Below are 23,053 nucleotides of genomic sequence, written 5' to 3'. Positions count from 1 at the left end.
TTTCCAAGATGAAAGCTAAGGGTGGAGATGATACCAGTCTATAAAATCTTGACTGGTGTGGAGAAAGTGAATAAGGAAATGTTATGTGAAAGAGTAAATAACACAAGAATTAGGGGTCACCCGATGAAATTAATAGGCAGCAGGTTTAAAACAAACAAAAGGAAGTACTTCACACAACACACAATCAACCTGTGGAACTCCTTGCCAGGGATGGTGTGAAGGCCAAAGCTCTAACAGGGTTAAAAAAAACCAAAATAAGATAAGTTATTGGAGGATAGGTCCATCAATGGCTATTAGCCAGGATGGGCAGAGATGCAACACCATGCTCTGAGTGTCCCTAGCCTCCGTTTGCCAGAATGGGAGAGTGGACAACAGGGGATGGATCACTAGATGACTGCCTGTCTTGTTCATTCCCTGTGAAGCATCTGGCATTGGCCACTGTCGGAGGAGAGGATGCTGGGCTAGACTGACCATTGGCCTGACCCAGTATAGCTGTTCTTATGTTCTTAGACTCTGAAGATTCTTAAAAACTGAATGTGCACTGAATCTACAGTACACAACAGAGACCTCTCTGTAAACCAGTTTTGGAAGAGTAATGGAGACTTTTAGCTTCAGGGTTTTAGCTATCTGGATTTCTCTTCAGATGTATTGTTTATATACTCTGTCCTAATCAGCAGTGTGAGAGGATGAGTTTATAATCAGGGCATCCATATTTCTTTGAAGAAGCCTGTTTGACAAAGTTAACATGTTATTTAATACTCATTCATGACAGCACTTGTTCCAGTTAACCTGTCCATAGATAAATAGAGTAGGCGGATATCTCGGGTACATCTGAAAATCTTCCTTTTCACCTTTCTAAACATCTCTTACAGATTACATTTGGCTCGCCCATATTAGCATGTTCAAGTTATTGTATACGATACTCTGGAAAACTGACATTCAGGGTCTGATTACAGTGTATGAAATTAACAAATTTGCATATTTTTGGCAAGCCTAAGCAATAGGCATGTAATTGAGGATTTTGTTACCTTCAAACATTCCTAGCAGCTCTGAACTATTTTTGGCTTGTCTTGTGATTTGTGCTTAGAATTTTACTAGCTTTTAATTAGGGAAGTGCTCTAAGATGCCTTTTTTCTCTCAGCAACTATTACTGTACAGTGAAGACCAATATCAATACAAAGTCTCTCTCTAGAAGTAAGTGTCCAATAGTTAAAATACAAAAATGAATAATTCCAAACATAATATACAATTTAAAGTATGTGGTGTGAAGTTAGGTCTTTTTAGAGGTGAACTGCAAAATGTTTTAAAAAAACATAGTTGTGCTCTTTTTGTCTTTGAAGTACTGTATGAAGAAGGCCTGAAATATTTTTATAAAAAGTGGTTTTGATTTGCTGCTCATCTATTTAACCTTGGGAATATGGAGCGTGTCAAGTGTGGTTTTACTGGTTTTCCTTGGTTTTACTGGAGGACCTCTAGGGCATCTCTGATCATGTGTATTGTGAGCTTTTGCAGTAGAAAGTGTTTAGTTTATTGGATCCCTATTAAAGATATCCTTTCTCCAAAACATTCAATTAGGGCTTGTCTACACAGAGACACTCAGGAAAGTTAAGGTGAATTAAATTTTAAGTTATGCACATTGACTTCACACCTTTAGCCTTAACTTTCCTGAAGATATGTCTACACTAGAAACACTATGGCTGCAGTACTGTAGTGTAAATGCTTATTACGGTGATGAAAGAGGTTCTTCCCGCTGTAGTAAATCCACCTCTCTGAGGGCTTGTCTCCACTTATTGTGGATCGGCACTGTGACGATTGATCCACCGAGGGTCGATTTAGCGGGTCTAGTGAAGAAGACCCACTAAATCAACTGCTGATCGCTCTCCTGTCGACTCCGGTACTTCACCGGAATGAGAAGCATAAGGTAAATTTCTGCCGTCGACCCAGCGTGGTGTGGTCACTGCAATAAGTCGACCTAAGGTATGTCAACTCCAGCTATGTTGTTCACATAGCTGGAGTTGCCTAACTTAGATCTAATTAACCCCGTAGTGTAGACCTGCCCTAAGAGACGATAGCTAGGTTGATGGAAGAATTCTTCCATTGGACCTAGTGGTGTCTACTCTGGGGTTTAGTTTGGCTTAACTAAATCTCTCCAAGGAGTGAATTTTCACACCCTGAGCAACTTAGCTAGCTCGACCTAACTTTATAGCGTATACCAGCCCTTAGTGTCTTCTGTAGACATAGCAACAATGACCAAGGCCAACATTTACTCAACTTCAGGGTTTTTTTTGTTTTTCAAGAAGCCTGCTGAAAATTCCTTCCCGTTTCAATTGCTCAGCTTTTGGTTTTGTGATGTGCTTATCTCACTTATTCTCTGGTGCTTATGGATTCTTCCAGGCTGGACAGAGCCGTGATGCAGGAAAAAATGCAGAAAAAAGCTTGTTTTTCAGTGTGGGAAGGGATGAAAAACAACTACTTTATTGGTAATGCTTTTATATTAACTAGTCTTCTCTTTGACACCAGGGTCTCAAAATAATTAAAATATAAAGTATATTTTTTTCTGTGTTATGTTTTTAGCCTTGCTCTTTTCTTAGTAACCTGGGAGCAAGCTTTCTTCCTTACTCTTAATCACCAGGTCAAGAATTTTGTTCAAGTAACTTCTGCTTTACAAAATTTCAGTGGTTTTTTTTTTTCTTTTTCTTTTTTGTTTTCCTCTTAATATTTTTATCTTAACCACTTAAAATTTCTGCCATGGGATGAAGTTAGTTGTGCTGCTCGACTATTTCATTTCACTGTTAGCTTGGGAGAATGCCAAATGTGAAATCTTGTTCATAGTGATTTCTTTATTGTTTGATATTTTTTCCCTATGTCTGCATGTTAACATATTTCAAAAGAAAATAGCAGTTCATTTTTAAATTTAGATTTTACATTTCCCTGCTGCTTATCTGTTGAGGATGGGAGTTTGCTCAGCAAATTAGCGTTTGGGAGTCCTTTTTGGTCTGCTGCCGCTTCGAGAATTTAGGTAGCACTGGAAATCAGGAGCACCACCTTCCATCTGCATCTATCTAGGCATAGTGAGTGCTTTTGTTGGATCTAGACCTCACCACTGTAACCCATGTCTCTTTGTGCCTCTGGAAGTGGAGGATGTAACCCTTCCAATTCAATGGGTGCACACACTGTCTGTCACCTCTTCCTTGCCTTGCCAAGGAGGCAGGGCTGTCCTTAGGATTTATGGGGCCCTATGCACTATTATTAATCTGGTGCACCATGCCTAATGGCAACCCGGGCTTGCATGTGTATTTTAGATAAGGGTGGTCTTTTGAAGGATTTATTTAAAAAACGATATGTCTGAAGATCCAGGCATTTAAGGCTAAGATGAATACTCGGATTGTGTATCTAAAAATCTATGCAAGGATTTTTTAAAGATGTGATTTTATAATCTTCAGTAATGAAATATTTTAAAGCAAATGTTAAACTAAGGTTCTGTGGACTAACATGTTCTGAGTAAATATTACAGTAATGCACAACTGTTTTTTGTCAGTAAATTCAGAAACTGACAGTATATACCTGAGGGTTGGCAAATGCCTGTTAAATGGCTTCATTACCACTTGAAGAAAAGGAGTACTTGTGGCACCTTAGAGACTAACAAATTTATTTGAGTATAAACTTTCGTGAGCTACAGCTCCGATGAAGTGAGCTGTAGCTCACGAAAGCTTATGCTCAAATAAATTTGTTAGTCTCTAAGGTGCCACAAGTATTCCTTTTCTTTTTGCAGATACAGACTAACACGACCGCTACTCTGAAACCTGTCATTACCACTTGAATGGTTCTTTAACAGTTTCAGTGTTGTGCTAATAAGTCTGGCAGGCTGGAAGGCTTTTTCACTTTTAAGTACTAGATCCCCTCTCACCAGGCTGCTGCAGCCAGTTGTGGTGGGAGTGTGGAAGAAAGGGATTGGAAGAGGAGGGAGGGTGGACACTAAGACCCAGGGGTGCCCCAAATTTTTGGGTGCCCTATGCAGCCGCATATGCCTAAGACTGGCCCTGCAAGAAGGCACCGACCACCCACAGCAGCACCCTTTTACCCCAGTACTGCAACCCTAATGCTGGCTTGGTGTAGATGGGTGGCCAGGGTTGGGGGGCGGAGGGCTCCCCACTCTGGGCATTGCAACTTGGTGCAGGGGGTAGCCAGTGCCATTTAGGTTTGGAAGTTCTGAAGTTTATTAGTAGATAACTTCATTTCTAGTATACAGGGTAGGCAACAGTCAAGCTAACCTTATAGTTAAAGTCCTGATAAATTGTAGATTACCGTTCTGTCATTCTGTCTCTGTTGCTGTCATGGACTCTGCCTTTATTCCAGCATCCCAGTGGCTGAGGACATAACTATCAGTGAGACTATTCCAGTCCCCTCCTCTAAGGGTCTGCCATTTGTACTCTCGCTTCCTTTGAAGTCTAGGTATGAATACTTTTACCTGGTGACTGCTAATCCTGCAGAGATGATATGATGGACTTTGAAGCTGACACCCTCTCTAGTTTATGTCCCCATTTTATTTAGTGCTGAGGACTCTGCTGTTGTGAGAAAGAGTTTTTCATTTGCCCTTATTTAAGGTACATCACAAAGTAACTCCTGGAACTTTGTACTTACCACCTGATTGTAATGACGTGTAGCTTGACATGTATCTACTGTAATGTTAAGTCTATTTTTGTAATGAAGAATAATGTGGGAGGGGATTGGGGTGTTGGAGAGGACCTAGGACTATGGGGTTGCTGCCCTCCCTTCAGGGTTTCGGGGTCAGGGTGTGGATGGGGCATCAGAGAGGGCCACTGAGTATTTAACTATGATTATATATTTCATATATTTCCACCAAGTATTTCACTGTAGTTAAAGCATCTGTGAAATCTTTAGTATGTAGTCAGGTAGAGACATAATACAATAAGAATCATAATTCAGTAGTTTTATGCCGAACTAACTTGCTGCTGTGTTGCTACAACTGTATTTGTGCACTGTACAAGAGACTGACTATGCTAAACTTTGTAGGGTGCATGTATACAATTGTAGCAAGAGACTGATTGTGCCAGACTTTGTACAGTGCATGTGTACAGTTGTAGCAACGCGGGCAAGCTATTTCAGTGTAAGAAGACTTAATTATGATTATTACAACGGTTAGAAACCAAGGCTAGCAGGGCAGGGGCCATCTTTTAATTCTGGGTTTGTATGGTGCACAGTTGGTTCCTGGTCCATGACTGGGACTTATAGGGTCTATGGCAATACTACTGCTAATAAACTGAGGTTCTCAAGATAGCATTACACAGAGACAAACAGGGTTGGTGTAGGACTTTCTCCATGGAAGGTCTTCAGCTTTGGAAGTGGCTTCCTTACCTGCTCTGAGGTAGCCAGAGTTTGATTTTTAGGTTGCAGTGCAAGGTTCATCTTTCAGGCACTTGCATTAGGGAATGAGGTAAAGAGAGTGGATAAGTGATCTTTATTTTTTAAGGGAGGAATGTTTTTCCTTTATTTGCTTTTAGGTAGATGCATATACATCTGGAGGTACACAGACAGATACATTTTTATGAACCTTAAATTTAAGTAAACCTGGTCTTTCCCTTGAAATCTCAGAAGTTTGAGGATTATGGGTGGCAACTGCCAATTTTTTAAGATTGTATTTAGAAAGACCTTGTTTTTGTTCTGCAAAGAATGCTCAAGAATTTTGCCTGGTGTCCCCTTGTCTGTTTCAGAGGAGGCTATAGCAACTTGCCTTGATGACCCACAGCCTTGGCAAAGGACAATGCAAACATGGTCTTTGGTGCAGGGAACGCTCAGGTGCGGTATGGGTTCCAGGAGGACAAAAAATTAGCAGATCAAATGAGCCAGAGGTTAGAGTGGTTCAGGGTGTGGTATGTTCTCCAGCTCTGTCCGCTTATGATGCCAAAATGAGATTGTGCAATAATGTGATTCTCTTTTCTGTTGCATGTGTTGATTACTAGTGCAATAGTTAAGAATAATCCAGTATATATGTCAACAAAGCACTCCTTTAAAAAGGAGAGCAGTTCATCCTTTTCAGCAATTGTTTTGGACTCGGGTAACACTTTACATCATCGGATGCATGCGTCCGATGAAGTGAGCTGTAGCTCATGAAAGCTTATGCTCAAATAAATTTTAGTGTCTAAGGTGCCACAAGTACTCCTTTTCTTTTTGCGAATACAGACTAACATGGCTGCTACTCTGAAACTTTACATCAGGTGCTCTGTTGGAAGGACTGCTGGGAAAGGGGGACATACTTGCACATGTGGTGGAATTAGATGGTTTGGGGAAGAAATTATTAAAGAGATTCACTTCATTAGAAAATTCAGCCTTCCTAGATATCCTCTCATCTGCTTACTCAGTGCACCAGCAAAGGATCTACATTTTTCTTTATTGTTAGCAGCAAGTCTTTGTATTGCACGTTATTGGAAAAATATGACTTCTCCAATGGAATTGTGATATAGTAAAATATGGACTGTCCTTGTAATGAAAAATCCTTTACATCAAGTATGAACACAAGAGAAGCACCAAAATGAGGATAGGTATTCAGAAATGTGGTCACCCTTTCTAGTGTACTCGGAGGAGTGCTCCCCACCCAGCAAGCGGGGAATTTTTAGTCAGGTTCTTTGAATATTAACATGAGCCTGAATAAATAAGTAGTAATGTATGATATAATATTAATATTTTATTGCAACTTTGCCTTAATAAAAAGCTTCAGAAGTACAAATGTTGCTGATTACATCAATAAAGGTCCTAAGATTTTAAAAATATATGTAGCGCATACCAGAATGAACTAGTCTTCATTACAGATGATTCTCATCAATCTTCCAGGATAGGGAATTGGGGATAGGGACATATTAGATTTAAAAACCCAAAAAAAACCCAACAAAACTTTAAAGAGTAGGATGATAAATCTGAGTGGGCTTTCAGCATGCTTATTATTGATATTCCCGATGAGAATTGCACTTGGAGGGAGCGATCTGATTCTGGGTATGCCAGGCTTCTGGTCCTTTATGCCCAGCACTTAACTATCTATGTAATCCACATGGGCCATTTTACAACATATGCAGTGTTTCTTTTTGGGATGAAGTGCATTTCAGTTCTTTGTGCGTTTGGGCCAAAACTCAAGTGCCCAAAGTTAGGCTGAATGCCAGTGTGCTGGACACTTTGGCCAACACTGGGAATTGAACTGGGGACCTCCATATCTGTAAGCACAAGTTTCTACAGCTGAAACTAAAGGACCAGGTTCTGTAGTGTGAGGCTGTAACACTTCATCCTGTGTGGACTGGGCATAGGGGAGATGTAATGTGCACTTAGCAGTGATTTAGACCAGTAACTGCCCATGGAAGTTAATAGGAATAGTGCATTTTTGAAAATCAGGCCTCTTTTATTTAAATACCTAAAGTTAGGCACTCAAGTCTGAAATTGTTGGCCTTGTTGTGTGCCAGGGCTGATTCTGAGAACAGGAAGTGATCAGGTCAAATAAACCAGCAATCTTCCTCTGTCTTGGCAGTTAGACCAAAGCAGGTGTTCTGAAAATCAGTTTTCCAGACCAGACTTCTTTGCATCTTGTAAGCAACACCCTCAAATGTCTTCAAAGTAAATTTGGCGTGGGCAGGAAGAACCAAAGAACAAGATGAGATATTGTGTACTTTAAAAAAAAAAAAAAAAAAAAAAAAAAGGGCTTATTTATCTTCCAACTCCAGTGACTTCCATTACTAAATAGATTAGCACTGTAATGACATGACAATGGATTCTGATAGCCCTCCAGCAGCTGAGGTGTGGCTTGTGACACTTCATCTGAACAAAACTTGAACACACTTTCCCCCCAGTGATAAACTGTAATCTCATCCTATGAATGTCAGCTAAAGAACAAAGCTGCTTGCAGCTGTCATGACTCATATCTGGGCTGCACGCTAAAAAATGGAGATGTACCTCCAACATATGTGGAAAAGCTTTAAAACACTGTACCAATTTATCTGGAAACTCTCTTTGAAAGTTCTCTAAAGCTAGTGCCGCTCTTTGGCATTGAGTAGACTGAAGAAATTGTACCATGTTAAGAATGTCTTGGCCTGGGCATGCTTGTTAAACACCCTGAATCCATGGTTGCAAGTGTTCCAAATGGCTTGCACCTAAGCCAATACAGTTTGGGTTAGATTTGATTTCTGCAAGGCTAAATACCAGTTCAGTGTCCATGTGGGAGGCATTAAAATGGTTGAGTAAATCAGTTCAAATAGGACTTACTACTGTAACCACTGTGCTGTGAACTGTGGGATGGGTACCCAGAAGGGATTGCAATTGAAACAGCTTAGAATGTCACTAGTTTAGAAGCAGGGTGAAACCTCCAGTGGTTCAAATTCACATGACTGGTATGGTTGCATTGAATGTTTTGTGTTTAAACTGGTTCTACCCTATTACTTCAATTCTGTGGTGTAGACATGGCCCTGGACACAAGAGGTGAGGTCAAAAAGGAATTACTGGGTAAAGTTTTAGAGGAGGCTTTTGTCTCTTTTGAAATGGAATAAAAGTGCATTTGTGCAGGGGCTCACTTCACAGACTTACATCACTCTGTGAACTGATAATATACTTCTCTGGAACTGGTAATTATTGCCCCATGGGCCAGTTCTTGTTACCTCAAAGAAACACTAAAAAAAAATGTCTGGTTCCTGCATACTCCCATAAAAGGCACTAATTCCCCAAACATGTCAGGAGACCGTTTTCTGCTGTGATATGACTGTTGAATTTCTCAGACACCATCCTAGACAAGAGGTCCGCTTGACTTTTTACATAATAAATCACGAAAGCATTGCACAAGTGTTTGTCTCACTCTGACTGGCTTTGACTTGAATGGGAATCTTGTGGTCAGGACTTTCAGATCACTATGGAAAACTTAGCGTATATTCCATGTATTTTTCCAATTCGGTCCCCAGCATAACTCAGAGCAGCCTCAGAGCTCTATTCCATCAGCTTATAACTACCTTTTTCACTTCATAAACTGCCTGTCAGAGCCTCTTGGCAAGAGGAACCTGCCTCAGACTCAGTGGAGGGTGCTGTTGGCTCTGATCTCCATTAGCTGGAGGTGTGGGGTATGAGGATGTGCTAAGATCAGGTAGTAGGAGCACAGTAATATCCTGCCATCAGGCATCTTTATTTTAAAGTTTGAGTTTACTCTCGAAGTGAAAGAAAATGAGGGATGTGTCTGACGCAAATGGCTATGCTGGTAACATTTGTTACGGTGATTTAGTGTCATTGCAGATCTTCAGACTATGTCTACGCTGGCACTTCCGTTGGTCAGGGGTGTGAAAAAACCACAACCCTGAACGACATAAGTTTCACCAACAAAAGCGATGGTGTGGACAGCGCGATGTTGGCGGGAGATGCTCTCCAGCCATGCTACCACCATTTGTTGGGGTGGTTTAATTATGCTGACGGGAGAGGTGTCTCCTTACAATGGTGCAGCTGCAGCGGTTCAGCTGTGCCGCTGTAAGGTCTGTAGTGTAGACATAGCCACAGTCTCACTGTGCTGGCACTAGAATTCTGTGTAGGTTCAACTACAGCGTCAAACTTCTTCAGTAATTGCAGATGATACAATACCAGGTTTCAGAGTGCTAGCCGTGTTAGTCTGTATCAGCAAAACCAATGAGGAGTCCATGTGGCACCTTAGAGACTAACAGATTTATTTGGGCCTAAGCTTTCGTGGGCTAAAACCCACTTCATCAGATGCATGGAGTGAAAAATACAGTAAGCAGAATATATATGATAGCAACATGAAAAGATGGGAGTTGCCTTACCAAGAGGGGGGGTCAATACTAACGAGCCAATTCAATCAAGGTAGAATTGGCCTATTCTCAGCAGTTGACAAGAAGAGGTGAATACCGAGGGAGGGAAAATTACTTCTGTAGTGTTAACGAAGCCAATGCAATCAAGGTGGCCCATTTCCAACAGTTAACAAGAAGGTGAGAGTATCAGCAGAGGGAAAATTACTTTTTGTAGTGACCTATCCACTCCCAGTCTTTATTTAGGCCTAATTTGATGGTGTCCAGTTTGCAAATTAATTCCAAAGTTCTGCAGTTTCTCGTTGGAGTATGGGAATTTCAAAACCAAAATGCTCCACCAAGTTAGGACTAGCATTTGTATGATGGCTTTCATCTAGAAGGATCTGAAAGCACTTTACAAACTGACTTAAAGACACAGTGTGTTGGGGCTAATGCACACAGTTGCAAAAATTGCCTTGGGATCTTTAAAAACCATGTTATTGGGGCCTATGCTTAGTCTCATTATGCAGCCGAGTTAATTGAGAGCCTTTCTCTTATGAACTGTGGAGCGTCTTTTGCACTGAAAAAACCCTACCCCCTGAAAATCAGTATGCAAGTGAACACAAACTTTGTGGTCATGTTTAGGTACTGATTTTCAAAGAGGTTAGGATGTCTTTAGTGCAGTGGACTAGGAAGGAGCCTTGAGCAGTGAAAGTGCAATTCTCCAAATGCTGTAGTCTAGAGGGTCAGCTTGGTATCTTGCAGGGTGAGAAATGTTATACGGCTCTTGTCTGGTAGTGATGGCCTTTCCTCTACATGGTGCCAAAGATGCCATAAAACCTGGTTCTGTTCCATCAGCCAGGTAACAGGTGGTTGAGGAATGATTATATCACCTTTCCTTGGTCATATTAGATACTTGCAGGGGCTAACCCATTTTTACCAAGTAGTGTGTGTGTTCCCATCATGGTATTTGTATCTACTATTTTGAATTTGTCCTTTTATGCCCGCGTAAGCTGATAGGTGATCTGCTGGCCAGGGATGGTGAAATCACGCTTCAACCAGTGGCACAGCTCCATTTCTTTTCTTGGGGCTTCGGACCAAAACTGCACAACCTGAAACAGTTTCACCACTCTTCAGGGTCTTTTCTGGCTTTTGTCTCCAGGGCTTCACATCTCCCCCGCCAGTTCTTATTCCCTGCATAGAATGCCCTTTGGATCTTCTTTGCCTGCCCCTCTGTGTAAGAGGCAGCAAGCCCTATATGAGACTTTCTGCAGAGCATATGCTAGGAGCAAATACGGGACCTGCAACTGCAGCTTCCAGTGTAAAAGGCCAAGGGCCCTAATGGATGCATTACGACAAGCTCATGTGCCCCAAGGTCCAGTGCCCTGTTTCAGTCCTTGCCTTCAGTGTGTCTTCCACAAAGCATCCTGTCCCTCTTATTCTCAGGGGGCAAAACTTACAATGCTGGCCTGGAGGGCCAAGAACCCAAGACGCACATTTCAGGTGTAGTGCCATGTAGACATGAAATGACTTTCTCCTTGTGGGGCCTGGATGCAATTCTCTATGTATCTTATCGTGCGTGGGGTATGTTTAAAAAAAAAATCACTTTTCCTTCTCTCTCCCCACCCTCTTCCCCCGCTCCCCCAACCATCTCAATTATTAGTTATAAACAAGGCCCTGTGTAGGGCTCATTCAGCCTGCATTATGCAGGAGAGGCTCCAGTTATGCAGCAGGGCCTTGGATTCATTTTGATATTAAATTCGGTTTACTTAATGCTGCCTCAGAGTTTCAGCTCTCACTGTGCTACAGATTCCTGTACTGAAAACCAGGTGACTGCTGTTGTAACAGCTGTCAGAAGGGCCGGGAAAAGGCTGAAGCCTTGGACAGTTGGTTTTCTTGGCAGCAGGAATGTGTGTTTGGGTTTGGAAATTGGGAGACAATTGAGGCTTTGTGCTGGAGAGGATGCATTTCTTCTTTCTCTCATCCTTCTGGGTATGGGTGGAGGTGATGTTACATTTAGAGGTGGAGAGATTTGACTTTTGTTTTCTTCCTAAGCGCTCCTCGGCAACAATTCGCTGTCCTAATATTTGCCACTACATCAGTGATGCTAGATAATCACTCAAACTAGGTGTTTCCACTAAAGTGATTGGCAGTGAATTAGTTAATAGTGGCACTTGAACCGTTCAGTTATTCAGAAGCTGGTGTAAACCAGAGCTGAACCAAGCTCAGATTCTTTAGGCTTGAACAGGCTGTGGAATTTATTTATTACCGCAACGTAAGTGTGTGTGGCAATAAACTATGGGTCCCCGCCCTGTGGTTTGTTTTAAATTTGATAACCCAGTGTGGGAGGATGCTGATAAACAAGAAGTGGGTGGAGGGGTTAGCAGAGGGTGAGCTGAGATCGTGAGATGCTGCTTGTTGGTTCCTCTTTTAAAAACTGGGGGTGGGTCCAGGATTATAGCAAAGAAGGTCAGTGTTGGAAGAGGAAGTGTTGAGAGTGAGTCAGGGAGGATTGTGATGCTTCTCTTGTGGCACCTAGAACTGTGAGCAACTGTCACCCCTCTCAGCCTCAGCAAGTGAGAGCTTTGCTGCTGCTAAGCTGGGTGTCAGCTCCCTGCCACACCAGCCTATCTGCCTTGCCAGCAAACTCTTCAGGACTCTGTCAGGCCAAACCTTGACTTGCAGGTGCTAACCAGGAAAGCCCAATTCCCAAGTTCCCCAGAGATGTGTCTTTGCAGTGTCCAGTCCCTCTCACTCAGAAGTTACATTCTCTGCCTCCAAAGAGACTGTGTGCTCATCAGCCTGTTAGGTTAGTTGAGGACTCACTCTCCAGTTTAATACAATAGCTTCTCAGTGCTGTGTAATAAAAGAAGAGTAAGTTTATTAAGGAAGAATAGAGATCTAAGTGCTAAAGGGACAGATATGCTACAAGTAAAACGAGACAAAACATGCTTTCTAGTGACTAAAACTTAATTTCAGCAAGTTACAATATTTGTCTGAGCAGGTTTCTCACCTATAATCAGTTTCCAGCTACTGTTGCTTCCCAGGTCAACAGGATCCACTTTTTATGAACTAAAGGCTGCTGCTCCCCTTTGGCCCTTAGGTGATGGGTAACTCAAAAGTCTCTGCCCTCGTTCTGTTACCTCAAAGTTCACTGTCTCTGTTTCAAGAGCCTGGAAGGCTTCCTCGGGGTGCAGACTCCATCCCCCGATGTGATTGTTAAGAGGTCATCTCCCCTGCTTGCTAGCTCCATGGCTTTGTTCATCTGGTAGCTTAGTGTACTTTTCCTTGGCCTCTGTGATCAAGCTGCTCAGACAGGTAAATACACATTCCTTTTGTCGGGGGCAGGCTGGACTTTATGCACTGCCTGCCAAATGCATTTTAAGAACATATTTCCAGCATGCAATTGTATGTTGCTGTACATATATCACACAGTGAATTTCAGGACCAGCATGTTAGCAGTTTGCTTATGATACTTCGCACAACTTTTTTTAGATACAGATTATGACAACGGTGGTTTGTGGGCAATGAATGTGTCAGGCCTGATGTGAGTGATGGTATAGTGTGCCCTCTGCCAGTTGGCGCTGAGGGGCTCCCAGGACGTAAGGATGTTCAAGGGCTAGGGGCAGTAGGTGATGGGTGTGGCAGAAGGCAGGGGAGCCGAAAAGTGAGCTGAAACTTCTAAAGTGTAAGAGGTAAGCAGGGTTTTGAGGCTAGGTGACCATAGATACTATAAGGCAGGAGCAGCACTGTGCAGGGCCTTTGCTGTGAGGATGAAGAGTCTGATTGTGGTAGAGAGGTGTTTGGAAGCCAGTGCCTGGCCCCAAGAAGGGCACGTGTTTGGTGCAAACAGAGGAACAGGCAAGGAAAAGGATGGGCATCTTTAAAAATGGATGCTCTGCAGTCTACCACGGAGACATTTATCCCGTCCACAGACTGACGGATGGATGCCCCTAGATGCCCACACCTCTTGCACTTTCCCTGGAGGGGCAGCACTTGTTTTGGAAGCAATGATGACACTGTTCCCCAAGTTCATGGCTGACCAATGGAACTTTCCCTGGTCGCAGGGTAGCCACCCTTTCACGGTGGTAACTTGGCACTCTTGAGCCAGGTGTTTGGCAGCCCTCAGTGAACGCATACGTTTGTCCGTGAGCAATTGTAGCAGTCCTTGGTCTTTTAAGGGAGCAAGACGTTGTGTCACTCTTTCTGGAGCTGCAGCATGCAGAGGTGCAGCCAGAGGGAGGGAAAAGCAGAGGTGGCTTTTAAGCCCCCTTTGCACTTCCAATCAGCCTAGAATCCTAGTGATCAAAACTGTTTGTGGTGTAATTTAGGGAACTGTCTGTGATGTCCAGAGTGGCTTGTAGCAGCGTGTTGATAGCTGTGCCCCACCCCCTATGCTGGTACTTGCAAGGGGCATGCACAAGTCCAGCACACCATCTGTGCTGGGGAAATTCTCCTCTGACTGGCTGTGAAGCCCTTACGGAGCAGTGAATGTGGATTGTAGCAGAGGAGAGAATCCCTCCTGTTGTGCCTTTGTGGGTGTCTTTGAAAAGTGTTAAACTTATGACAAAGGTAATATAGCCATTTTCCGTCAGATAGGGTATGGTTCTACCTCTAGCCTAAGGCTAGACAGTTGCTACAATGTCTTGCTGGTGGGTTTAGATCACATTTCAGTAAAGTCACAACTCTTTCCTCTCCTTTGAGCTGACCTTGACTGTCATTCATGTATGGACAATACCAAGCTGGGAAGGGTTGCAAGTGCTTTGGATGATAGGATTAAAATTCAAAATGATCTGGACAAACTGGAGAAATGGTCTGAAGTAAATAGGATGAAATTCAATAAGGACAAATGCAAAGTACTCCACTTAAGAAAGAACAATCAGTGGTACACATACAAAGTGGGAAATGGCTGCCTAGGAAGGAGTACTGCTGAAAGGGGCCTGAGGGTCATAGTGGACCACAAGCTAAATATGAGTCAACAATGTAACGCTATCGCAAAAGAAGTGATCATTCTGGGATGTATTAGCAGGAGTGTTGTAAGCAGGACACAAGAAGTAATTCTTCCGCTCTATTCCGCGCTGATTAGGCCTCAACTGGAATAGTGTCTCCAATTCTGGGAGCCACATTTCAGGAAAGATGTGGACAAATTGGAGAAAGTCCAGAAAAAATGATTAAAGGTCTAGAAAACATGACCTATGAGGGAAGATTGGAAAAAATGGGTTTGTTTAGTCTGGAAAAGAAATGACTGAGAGGGGACATAACCTTTTATGTACTTGAAAACTGTTACAAGGAGGAGGGAGAAAAATTGTTGTTCTTATAGGACAAGAAGCAATGGGCTTAAATTGCAGTAAGGGCAGTTTAGGTTGGATGTTAGGAAAATCGTCCTAACTATCAGGGTGGTTAAGCATTGGAATAAATTACCTAGGGAGGTTGTGGAATCTCCATCATTGGGGATTTTTAAGAGCAGGTTGGACAAACACCTGTCAGGGATGGTTTAGATAATACTTAGTCCTGCCATGAGTGCAAGGGACTGGACTAGATGACCTCTCGAGGTCCCTTCTGGTCCTATGATTCATATGGTCCCTTCACAGTGGAACCCTCCAGATCTGTTTCCTGGTCAGTGTGTTCTCTGCTGTGCATTTGTTGATGTTTCTGGTGGCTCTTTTTAGTTTAAAGAGCGTGTTTGTTACATATTAATTTTTTGTGTTTCTAACCTCCCTCTTTCTTTTGCTCTTCAGAAATGTCATTCCCGGGAGTGTGCAAGAAACCCTAGAGAACTGTAATGTCTAAGCCTACACGGAGTGACAACGCTAAGGTACTTTTTTAATTGTTGCACAATTTATTATGGGAATTGTTTACTGGTGCACAGATCATTGCTCTCTGATTTCCTCTCCTCAGTGCAAACTCTTGGCATCCAACTCAAGGCCTCTTGTGATTTTTGGAGGGCCTGCCATGTGGAGCATCACCTTTTCCATAACAATGACCTTATCTCATGACCGCCTGGAACTCTGAGGCCAAAAAAAGTGTCATTCCACAATAACAGGCCAGCAGGAGCCATCCCTTGTAGATAAATTACAGCTGCAGGATAGGTCTCGGTTTCTGTGGGAACATGAGTGACCCATGTAGTGTCATCTACCCAAAGATATATCTGCTGTTCCAAGCTGTCACTCATCACTCTGGCTGCCCTAGCAGACACGTTCTCCCTTCTGTTTGTATGGGCGCACTGCGTCCCCTATAGTTGTCTTAGTAAGACCACATTTTGGGGTGGTACTTGCTGTCAGCCTTGATGGTGTTCCCAGGTCAGGGTTTTTTGCCTTCCTCTGCAGTGTGGGGCACGGGTCACTTGCTGGAGGATTCTCTGCACTGTGAAGTCTTTAAACCATGATTTGAGGACTTCAGTAGCTCAGACATAAGTTAGGGGTTTGTTATAGGCGTTGGTGGGTGAGATTCCGTGGCCTGCGTTGTGCAGCAGGTCAGGCTAGACGATCATAATGGTCCCTTCTGACCTTAAAGTCTATGATTCTATGAACTCCTGGACATCTGTGTAACAGAAGGCTTTTAAAAGATACTTTTCAGAATGCAGCTATCTCTTGGGCTAACATATTGCTAAAATTTAAATGAAAGGCCTTTTAATAATTGTTCCTGCCACACTTGTTAACTTTCAGATGCTAGCTTTCTCTGCTGCTTGATCCTGCAGTGATGCCATAATGCTGAATTTTGGACAGCCCTCATCATTACCATGGCAACAGACTGATGTCACAGACTCAAGGACATGACTTCAATGCATGATCATGCAGAGGCAGAACCTGATTTGTGAAGGAGAAAGCTGACTAACAGACACCTGAAAAGCAAGCAAGGGGAAGGAAGGTGTTTCAGTTTGAAAATCCCCCTTTTTAAAAGGCAAATATGAATCTGGTCACATCTTAGAGACGGGAATGTTCTGCATGGATGGATGGACGTTCTTAGAATCGATATGCTGACATTTCACAGGTATCCTGTATCTTTTAATCTGAGTGTTCCTTCTCGGCTGAGAAACTTACCTTTCAGTTTAAGACCTTTTAGTGCACCATTTTAAGACTCTTTGTATCTCGTGAACATAGTGAGAAAAATTCTGCTTAGTTAATATATTCAAATAATTAAATTTGTTTCCTGAAGCTTTTATTTCACCCATAACGTTTGAAAGTGAAAGGGAACGCTGCATCTGCATTATGGTCACATTTTCCTATATCCTATTCGCAGATTCCAAGATTGTTTAATGTGGTCTCCACCCATTTCATTTGGCTGCAACCTTTGCTCCCATGAAAGCAAGGCTGATTGTTCTGAATTGCTGTGTATATGTGCTTTGGCACGGCATAAAGGTACCTACAATAGCACATCCATTGTCTAAAAAAAAAAGAAGCTTGCAGTAATAACTACAAATAAAAGGGTGCAGTGCTGGGGCAAGACAGATAATGGTGTTTTTCCCACCCATTATGTACAGCAGACTCGTAATGCTCTTGTCTTTTGTGTGAGCTCTTAATAACAGTGATCTAGGGTTTAGTTTCATTAATAGAGTAATGGTGGACTAAAGTGTTTGCATAGTTCATTGCTGTGCTTCTAAGTCAGTGGCTCTTAACCTTTCCAGATGACTGTACCCCTTTCAGGAGTCTGATTTCTCTTGCATACCCCCAAGTTTTACCTCACTTAAAAACTACTTGCTTACAAAATCAGCCATAAAAATACAAAAGGGTCCCACACACTAGTACAACAAAATGGCATACTTTCTCATTTTTACCATATAATTATAAAGTAAATCAATTAGAATATAAATATTGTACTTACATTTCAGTGCATAGTATATAGAACAGGAGAAACAAGTCATTGTATAAAATTTTAGTTTTACTGATGTTGCTAGTGCTTTTTATGTAGCTTGTTCTAAACTAGACAAATATCTAGATGGGTTGATGTACCTGCTGGAAGAACTCTGCATACCCCCAGGGATATGTATACCCCTGGCCGAGAACCACTGCTCTAAGTCACTATCTCCTGAATGTGGACTGTTCGGCTCCTCACATCTGAGGATGGGAGACCTAAAAGCTCTTGATTGCACAATGAAGTGTTGTGCTTTTACTTGCATGCCTTGGACAGGTTTTTACCAAATGGACTTGCTGATTTAAGTAAAGCATTTGCACTTGCAGTTAGCAGCCTGCGCACCTCCCTGAAAAAAAAATAGTGCTTTCGTGTGTGGCTAATATAGTTTTGAGTAGTGTCATTCCATTCTGAGCGACTGAATGGATGGCCCAGTGTGTCACACTGCTACAGGATCTGATACAGGTGACTGAGAGTTGTTCACATTGAAGAGCTCCATAAAATGACTGGGTCACACTTTAAGCACTTGTGCAGCCCACCAGTGTTCCCTAGTGCTGAAGTCCTTTTGCAGGAACTCTGTGAATAGTTTCTGCTTAATATAGTTACATTAGAACTACTGTAGGCAACCTTTGGAAAGTACCAGTTGTTTTTAAATGTTTCATTGTACAGTATTTGACAGGGCAAAAAAATTTCAAGCTGATCACTTTGAGTTTAGAAAAATGAGCAGAGACTTCTTATTGCAGCACAATCTCCTCCAAGAGCAGGAAGCCATAGAATAGTAATAAGCAAGGAGAATTATCGGCTCAATCGGGAGGCTTGGACTGAGGACCTCATCTCCAGCTTCAGGGGACAGGAAGTACCACGAGACCTGGGGCTTCACATTGCTCTGCAATGACCAATCCAAGAGTAACATTCGTGGGCTATGAAGAGTCCTGTCAGCCTTCATCCAGGTGAGAAGGTCATTGTGATATGACCCTTTAAGGGGGAAAATTTGAGGAACCCAGAAAAGTGTTTAAAAAAAAGTTTGGGGAGGTGGGGAAACTCAATATGTACAGAAGTCCAATCTTGCAGTGGAGCCTGTTGAAGGAGCTGTATGCACCAGACAAATGTAGCGACACCCAGCTTTTAAGTGAAGGGATCCTGGAAAGCTGCTATCTGGTCCCTTGAGTGTTTGGAGGAGTGAGTAGTTGGTTTGGCCTGTGGATATTTTTCTAATGGAAGGTGTATTATGTGATGACTTGTACTTTGGCAAAAATGCATGTTCTGTAAGTGCTTAAGAAATGTCTCTTGGATTGTTTGTATGAAGAACCATGTAAAATAGGTTGGAAATATTTATTTGTCTCTTATTTTTGAGGTCTGTGTAAAATTATACAATTAATGCAAAGAGCAGGGGTTGCCTCTTCCTAAAAAGAAGGAAAGACCTGACAGTGGGAAAAGAAAAGGGGTGAAAAAGGCAGAAGTGAAGAGGGATGGTTCACCGGGTGTTCATCCAATAAAGACCTCATCAGATGGGAGTGAGACAGATTTACAATGTGTAACAATAGATTACTGATCTACATCTCCAGGAATAAAAGCCCCAGATTTTCAAATTGTTGAAACTCGTGTTTTAAAAAAAAGACTTGTGTGTAGTTGTTCTTAGCAATCTAGTAATCCTTAATGAACATATGAAGTAAACTTTGGGGAATTCTTCTCCTGTCTCTGTGCTATACAGTATTTTCTTTGGTATCTGGTAGCTGCACCTGAAATTATTAAAACTGAAAGCTTTTTGTAAAGCCAGTTCACTTTTGCCATTTGTTTACTTTTTTCATCCTGTCACTTGGAGCAGTCAATTTCACTTCTTTGTTCTCATACTGTGGCTGAATGCTGCAACCGTAGGGTGGTGTAGACTTCTGGTGAATAATAATGCTCTAAAAGTACAGTGTATGCAAAGAAATTTTGAAAATACATTTTTTTCACTTGACCAAAAGTTGTTTTTTACATATCCTAAATTTTGAGCCTACCCTGACCCAACAGTGTGGCTTTAAAATATTTCCCCCTTTCCCTACCTTTAAAACCAAGTAATTCGTTACTGCCATTATGCATTGGCCTGTCTACTTAGGATGTGGTTATACTTCCCCAGGAATTGCATGAGCAGTGTTTCAGCACAGGGATTCCTCTTGCTCCAGCAAGTAGTTTCATTTCTCTGTAGTGTTTTGAGAGCCTGTAGGGTGGGATGCAGCTACAGTGAGTTTCCAGATTCCTATCACTGTGAGTGAGGAGGGGCTGTTTATAGTAGTGATGATAAAAAGAGTTATTTGGAGGTTAGTCAGTGGTACAATTATCAGAGCTATGAAACAGTGGAGGAATAGCTCAAATTGAAAAATTAAAAAGACTTAAAAAACCCCTGTTTTTTTTCTTGCGGGAGAGGTTTGAAATTTTTTCCTGCAAGCTTGTAGAACACTAATGAGACATGTTAAATGTTGAGAGATTAAGTTGATACAACTTGATTATTGCTCTAGCAATGTTCTTTCATGCTAGTAAAATTCATTTGGCTTTCAGAAGAGGGATTTAGTTGTGATTTGTTGCCTAAATCCCAACGCTAGAAGCAAGCACTCTGAAGTTGCATTTTTATTCTGTCTCTAGTGTTATGTTATTACATCATGCAGTAAATCTCTTACAGAGCATTATGTACAGAGAGCCCTAAAAGTGTGTTGAATAATTTCATGGTGATCCCATTGCCCCTATCAACTTAAATCAGGTCCATTTAAACAAGCCTGTTAGAAGTAGTTTCAGGTACTTTATCTGCTTCTGAATCCCCTTACGAGTTTGTTTGTGTGTTCATTCACTTTTCCTCCTCTTAAAAATTCTTTTGATCTCCTCTGTTCTGTGGGTTTCTCCTACATAGAAGATATTGACTGACCCTACAGGGAAATTGACTATACACAGAGTTCTATTTTCTCAGTTTGCTTACATTTGATATCTTTTTATTTAATCTTTCAATTAGTCCTTCTAGAGGTTACTTGGAATAACAGTAGGGACAACATTTTCAGGCAGATACACTTTTTAGAAAAGCGTGTGTCTCTTTAAATTAGTAGTTTGCATCAACAGAGCCCACAGCAAATGGGTAGACTTTTATAGTACGCTAAAGTCCTGCAGTGGGACTGGGATCCCATGGGTCCTGCAGGACCCACTGCCATAATAGTGGGAGTGGGTAAAATGTTCTTTGATGCGGGTGGGATTGGGTGGGTAAAAAAACCAAACTGCGATAATTTGTGGAAAAACACTAAATCTCTCGTCAGTTTGTCATAAATAGAATTTCAGCGACGTAAAGCAAGTTTTTCTTTTTTTAAATAAAGGTTTTAATAGTTAAATTTAGGCGAGGGATAGAAGCAGATTTGCTGTCTAACAGGAGTTCAAGTTTTGGTTTTTTTACATGGTTTAAGCAAGATTTGTTAAATTGTTTTAGTAGTAAAAATTGTGTCGGAATTGTGTGTGTGTGTAAAAAATTAACAAACTTTTTTTTTTTTTTTTTTAGTAAGATGGGGGTATCTCTCTTGCAGGATTTGTGGGATCTCAGGTTTTTGCAGGTGGGAGCAGGATAAAAATGCAACAATGCAGGAGCAGGTGAGAGTGGGTATTGTGGGGCTGAGTGGGATTAACAAATAGTCCAGTGCAGGGTTTCTGATATATGCTGCAAATTTTTTTTTTTAAAGTATGAAGGGAGGGACACTGAGTGAGATTCCTCTTAATTCATCTATGATCAGAATTCCAGTGCAAACTAGAAAACATCTTTTGTTGAAATTTGGATATTATTTTTTCAGCCTTTTTTTTTTTTTTCCAAATAATTAATGAAATTGCAATTCATGCTGTTTGTATGGTAGTTGCTAGTGCTTGGAACAGTTAAAAGTTTAATCATCTAAGTAGTTGCTAGTCATGATCTTGTGGTTCCTAGCTCTAGGTTTTGTGGCTCCTGTTTTCTTTTTTTTAAGAGCCATGAAGTTTATAGGTCTTGAAATTGACTGTTGCAAAGGGCAGTTGTAAAATCTGAACCAGTAATGTCAGAAGATACAGTAGTGAACTTTGGTCTTTGCTGCTGTTATGCTGTTGACTTGCTCCTCAGAAAGGCTTATACACAGTTGAACTTGTTTGCAAAGGACATCTATCATGTTTTCTCCATTGAAAGGTTTATAGAGACTCTGACTGGTAGTTGAGTAAGGTATGACTTTTAACGGAGGTTATCACATGCCTCTGTTTTTATCCAACATGCAACATCTTTAAGATGAATTTAAGCTTGTGGGCACATATCCGTGCTTTTGAATGCATGTTACGCTGCCTAGTCCTTGTCTATATGGCAGCCCCTCTGTCTTGGGTGGTTGTGGTTCAAGTAGCTTTGCACTGGTGGGGTTGTCAAGTTGTGCTTAGTGCAGTTGGGGATCCCATCCGTGTGATAACCCTACTGGAAGAATCAAGCCCGTGTTTTCTGCTTTGACACCTCACTAACCTGTTCCCTTTTTCATGCATGTGCTCTGACTTCATAAGCTGATCCTGTGAAGTTTGTATTCAGGCATCCTCGGTCTGTGTCTAATGGTACTTAGAGAATGTGGTGCCACATGGAAATCACAGAGCCTGATCCTGTGAGGTACTGAGTCCCCCCCCCGGCACGGTGGAGTTTTGAACCCTTAACAAGTGGGTTTTGACTGCCTTCAGTGTGAAATCTGTCTGATTGGGAATCCGTTAAATTCTTGTACGTGTGCTCTGAATGTAAAACTGCACCAGCACCGTATGACTGAGAGTCTGGGGCATTCTAGTTTGAGTGATTGCTCATGTCAGTTCCAGTTAGGTGTGCGCATGCCGTGTGCATGGCAGCCGGAAGGTTTTTCCCCTAGCAGCACCTGTCGGGTCGGTCCAGGCGCCCCCTGGAATTGTGCCTCCATGGCACTGAATATATGGCCCTGTTGGCCTGCCGCCACCTTAGTTCCTTCTTTCTTTTGATGATTAGCAGGAACCCTTGTTATCTCTTGCTTTGCAAGAGTACCTTCTCTAGCAGTCTTGAACTTTTTTCCTGTAAATAGGTTATAGTAGTAGTTAGTCTAGTATAGTTGAAACAAGTTTCATTTCGGGGTATCTCCCCTCCTTTTCTCCCAGTACCGGGGCATGCCCTGTGCAGCGTGTGGCAAGTCTATGCCAAGAAGTGATCCCCACACTTTCTGCTTGAAGTGTTTGGGGGAAAGCCACCAGAATGAATGCTGCAAAATCTGCAGGGAGTTTTGTCCGAGGACTCAGAAGGAGAGGGATCAGCGCCTCAAGATCCTTCTGATGGAGGCTGCTCTCCTAGGGTTATGTTGACTCCTGCCCCTGCATAGTCCGGGGAAGGCCCGTGATCTGCAGTTGCCTTCCATGCCGAAGACGTTCGAGGCTGCCAAGGACCTCATTGCCTTCACGGCACCTCTCCG

The 23,053-nt window shown here is 42.1% G+C and overlaps 1 protein-coding gene across 9 annotated transcripts in view; it reads left to right on the top strand.

The window, feature by feature from the left end:
* The window catches only part of FBXO34 (F-box protein 34), a 67,317-nt gene that overhangs the window by 8,216 nt on the left and 36,048 nt on the right, over positions 1 to 23,053 (top strand). For 2 of the 9 annotated variants that reach the window (XM_077819585.1, XM_077819584.1), the window contains exon 2: positions 15,512 to 15,588. The gene's annotated coding sequence lies outside the window, so the exon portion shown is untranslated. Of the gene's footprint in view, positions 1 to 15,511; positions 15,589 to 16,438; positions 16,771 to 17,012; positions 17,132 to 18,364; positions 18,572 to 23,053 lie in introns of all 9 variants that reach the window. The other 7 variants (XM_077819581.1, XM_077819577.1, XM_077819578.1 and 4 more) reach the window with 7 other exon arrangements.

The sequence above is a fragment of the Eretmochelys imbricata genome, chromosome 6 (genome assembly GCF_965152235.1).
Source record: "Eretmochelys imbricata isolate rEreImb1 chromosome 6, rEreImb1.hap1, whole genome shotgun sequence".
NCBI lineage: Eukaryota > Metazoa > Chordata > Testudines > Cheloniidae > Eretmochelys > Eretmochelys imbricata.
This window is presented reverse-complemented; position numbering and strand designations above follow the sequence as displayed.